We start from the raw sequence: 5279 nt of genomic DNA on the forward strand, positions 1-5279 counted from the left end.
GGGGCCGCTGTGAGCCAATCATCAGCTGGCAGCTGGAAGTTTGCTGGGGCCCCTTCGGCTGTGGCTCTCAACAGGCACGGACTTTAAGGCGATAGAAAAGCACTAGTGTGGAAACCCATCTGCGTGCAATGGCAGTAAGACCGGCAGAGTGCAAGGGCTTTCCAACACTAAGAGAATAACAAGGAAAGTCATGTCGATCCCAGTGCAATGTTATAATAACTTGGGGTATAACGACCATGTCAAAGGTTTACTGTTTAAGATGCGCAAGCCAGACTTGAGGTGAGTTGCCATTTTCTAAAGCTGCAAGAGCTTGTATGATCATAGCCTTATCGTGAGCACTGCGGGCCTTAAGGCGACAGAGAAACCACAAACAGAGGAACATACCGAAGCAACACATTGCACCAAAAATGCCTACCCCCACCCACTCTTTGAAGAAGGAAAAAGCAGAAGATATCCAATCGGTGAATTGACCCAAAGTCACGGGATCGACACGGGTACTGTTCAAGACAGCTATCTGGGTTAGTTGAGACTGGATCATGTCTTCCGCTGCCATGGACCAATTTCCAGCCAAATATTCGCCAATGATGCGGGAGGCATTCCTGGAATCATTAAATATGACAGAGGTTATGCATAAATGTGCACGTTGGTCAACAGAACCCAAAAGCACCAAGTCAGCCAATTCTTCTACCTGAGCTTAAAGTAAATTTATTCTTTGGTTGGCAGCTAAAATCCCTGACAAATTATGTTGAATAATTGTATTTTGGGATTCAAGTATGGTGGAAGTTTGTTGAACAACTTGATTAATGGTGGAAGCAGTTTGTACTTGACTGGCCATGGCCACTCCGGCCATAACTGCTGCAGCAGCAGACACTGCCACAGCTGTCACTATAGCTGCTGTAATTCCAAAATCCCTGCGGACTCTAAGTAGCTCAACAATGGGGAATTTATCTGGGTCCACAGTGACTGGGATTGGGACAAAAGTTGGAATTTTCATAACCACTGCTACAGTCCAAGAACCATTCCAACACTCAGATAAGAGACAGGTAACATTAGAACAATCCAGTATCCCTGACGAGGTGTCATTAGCCAAAAGGAGCAAGAACGGGGATTGGACACAGACCATTGCTGGGGGCAATGTGGCATTATATAGCAGAGAGTTGAACGAAACAGATGTAAGTCTATTACCTCGTTCACTCTCCCTAACAGTGCCAGAAACATTAGCCAGCCAGCTTTTGGCTCCCAGCAATTGAGCCAATGCAGAAATATCGGCTGAAGCCCCCTTCTCATTAGAAATCAGCCATTGAAACCAGGACCAACATACTCCTGTAGAGGAGTTGGCACTGTTGTTAAAGTTATAAACATGCGTCTTAAGAGAGGGGGAAAGGGAGAAACCTTTAGCAACTTGATGTTTCTCCCAAGAATGATCCTGACAAGGCATAAATATTGGGGGGAAACCAAAATTAGGGGTACAGTAAGGGGAGGCCTTGAAATGAGTGGCATTGTAAGTACTATTAGAAGAAGGAGGCACTGGGATTAGTACCTTGGAGATAATAGCCAAGGTAGTTATGTTTAAAGCAGAGCTATTTGCGGGGGTCCCTGAGCCTGATTGCTTCCCCGAAACTACTTGGCTCAGTACGGCACTGATAATGCTCCCTGAGACCTGACTGGACCGCAATGGGTCCTCCCAGTTAGTCAAATTTTTGGTCTTAAGGCTGATGCAATTAGCGTTTCCAAGGCTGAAACAAAAAACTCCTGTGAGATTAACTTGAGATTGATTAAAAATGCTCTCCATGTCCCCTCTAGGAGAGGCACAGGGAGCAGACATCTCACATGAGGTAGAGAAAAGAGTGGGGAGGACACTAGAATTACCATGAACCGGCATCGGCATTGGCCAAGCCCGTGCCACTGCCCACCACTGCATTGGTGTCGTCTGTGCCATCGGCACCAGCACCAGAACCAGAGCACGTAGCAGAGTGAAGATCCTCATCACGGGACTGCTGTGGTATCTCTTCTTGCTGGTCGGTTGATGTCAAGACTCTTCTTGTCAGGCGTTCAGGGACCCACAACGGTTCCGTGCGATCCTGGGGAAAAACACATACAGATCCTCGCGCCCATGTCAGCACGGGGTTGGGGCCGTTCCATTGGCCCGTAAGAACATCCTTCCACTTAACATAGCCAATCACAGAGGGCTGAGGGGACACATGTCTATCAGCCACAGAGCGACCATGAATATCCAAATTCAAAAAATTAATGGTAAAGAGAGCTAAGGACAGGCGTTCTTTAGGAGTGTGTTCAGCTCCTATTCCCCCTTTTTGTTTTTGTAAAGTTTCCTTTAAGGTGCGATGAGCACGCTCAACAATGCCTTGTCCTTGAGGATTGTAAGGCAGACCATGAGTAATTTGCACTCCCATGGTAGAACAAAAGGATGTAAATTGTCTGCCAGTATAAGCAGGTCCATTATCAGTCTTAAGGGATGTAGGAGCACCCCATGCTGCCCATGCTTCTAGGCAATGAGTAATAACATTATGTGCCTTTTCTCCCAATAAAGCAGAAGCATGAATAACTCCAGAGCACGTATCAATGGAAACATGCACATACTTGAGGTTACCAAAGTCAGGTATGTGTGTCACATCCATTTGCCAGACAACCAATGGCTTCAATCCCCGTGGGTTCACTCCATAATTAGGGGGATGAAGAAATGTGACACAATGGGGACATTGTAATACTATCTGACGAGCATCCGCTCTTGAAATGGAAAAACGCCTGTGCAGTGATAAAGCATTAACATGGAAATTCTGGTGAAATAATTTAGCCCCCTCTAAGGAGGAAGCCAAGCATATCAACTGACCTCTAGTGGCTGAGTCCGCACAGGCATTACCCTGTGATAACGGACCAGGAAGAGAGGTGTGAGCCCGGATGTGCATTGGATAAAAAGGAGCAGTGCAGCTACAGATAAGCTGTTGAAGCTGATTAAAGTAAGCAGATGCATTATGGGCATTACTAATAGCTCCCACGGCCTCCAGGACTTTTAGTGCTTGTACCACATAGATGGAGTCCGAAATAAGATTAAAAGGAAAAGAACACTGTTTGAAAACCTCAATAACAATTTGCAGTTCCACCCATTGTGGATTTCCAGGAGCAAATTGATGCTGAACAGGGGGAGAATCATTAATTACATAAGCTCCCATTCCAGACTTGGAACCATCAGTAAAAATATTAACAGCCCCCGGAATTGGATTGGGTGAAGTTACCTTAGGAAAAATGATGGGATGTTCTTTAACAAAATGGAGTAATGGATGGGAAGGGTAATGATTATCAATATCCCCTTGAAACGAGCAACATAGAATAGCCCAGTTGTCTAGAGTAGCACACAAAACATTAAGTTGAGCTTTAGTATAGGGTATAATAAGAGAAGAAGGTGATTGTCCGAAAAATTGAATGCTTTGTTGAATCCCTTTAAGTGCTAACGCTGCAACAGCATCAGGATAGTATTCTAAGGATTTTCCTGGGGATACATGTGGGTGGATCCATAGTAAAGGCCCATCTTGCCACAGTACTCCAGTAGGCTGCCGCATAGTGGCAAGCACACATAACTGGAAAGGTTTATCACTCTGGAGCCTGCATAGAGTAGCATGTTGTATAGCTTCTTCTACTGTTATAAGGGCCGCTCTAGCCTCTTTGGTGAGGCTACGAGGAGAAGCAAGATCTGGATCACCCTTAAGGGTAGCATACAAAGGCTGGAGCACACCATTAGGAATATGTAAATATCCCCTTATCCAATTAACATCTCCCAGCAGTTTTTGAAAATCATTTAGAGTTTGGAGATCCTGAGTTCTTATGGTGATTTTTTGTGGTTTTAATTTGTCATACCCAATTATCGCTCCCAAATACTCAATAGAATTCCCCGTTTGAACCTTTTCAGGTGCGATATGTAGCCCATATTGAGCTAACAGCTTTACTAATTCTTTATAGGCCTCATTAACTGTCTGCTCTAACTTAGCGGCCAATAACACATCATCCATATAATGAATGATCTTGATGGAGGAATACTTATGTCTGAGAGGTGCGAGTGCCTTCCCCACATACATCTGGCACATCGTGGGACTATTAGCCATTCCCTGCGGCAACACTACCCACTCAAACCTTTGATCTGGTTCCTCGTGGTTACACGAGGGAAGGGTGAAGGCAAAACGCTGTGAGTCTTTAGGATGCAAAGGAATAGAAAAGAAACAGTCTTTAATGTCAATAGCAATAATATGCCAGCCCTGAGGAACAGAGGAGAGCAGAGGCAGCCCTCTTTGAATGGGCCCCATAAGTTGCATTTGAGCATTAACTGCTCGTAGATCATGCAGTAGGCGCCACTTTCCTGATTTTTTCTTAATAACAAATATGGGAGTATTCCATGGAGAAGTAGAAGGTTGGATGTGACCCAAGTCAAGTTGTTCTTTGACTAGATCATGGGCTGCTGCCAATTTAACCGAGGGAAGAGGCCACTGAGGCACCCAAACAGGCTCCTCGGTGAGCCATGTTATGGGTATTTGAGCCCCAGTGGCCCCTAGGAAAAACCCAGACCAAATCTGTTAAGCTTTTGATGACCTTGCACAGGATGCCTACGCCCCTGTAGGTGTTTTCCTAGTCCTAGACCTGGCCTATACCCCATATTTTGCATAATTTGTTGAGACACTGGGGAATAGTCATTACTAAGAGTGAACCCCATGTCTTTCATCAGATCACGGCCCCATAAAGAGATAGGTAAATCAAGTACATAAGGCTGAAAGGTGCCATTGTGTCCTTCCGGGTCCTTCCAAGATAGATGTCTACAGCTGATTTGAGGGGCTTGGGCATATCCAAGTCCTCTCAGGGATTGATCAGAAGTCTGCACTGGCCATCCCTTAGACCAGTCCTTAAGGGCTATGATACTACGGTCTGCTCCTGTATCCAGCAATCCCACAATAGATTTACCTTCTATGCTTAATTCCAAAGTGGGGCGATTGCTCATATCTAGTGACAAATAGGCACAATTCCCTCCGGTGGTACCAATCTCACTTCCCGTCCGTGACCTTGAGTCAGCAGGGAAGTGATTATGTAAGCTAGGCAAAATTAGTAATTGAGCAATCCGATCCCCTGGGGAGATAGACACAATGCCCCTTGGAGCCTCCACCATAACCTTTACTGCCCCTACAGTATCAGGGCTAATGACTCCGGGAAAGACATGAAGACCTTGTAAGATAGAGGATGCACGTCCAATTAGCAAACCTACAGTGCCAGGTGGTAAAGGC

This window comes from Marmota monax, unplaced genomic scaffold (assembly GCF_021218885.2).
Source record: "Marmota monax isolate L192 unplaced genomic scaffold, Marmota_monax_Labrador192_F-V1.1 WCK01_AAM20220418_F8-fsc00160, whole genome shotgun sequence".
NCBI lineage: Eukaryota > Metazoa > Chordata > Mammalia > Rodentia > Sciuridae > Marmota > Marmota monax.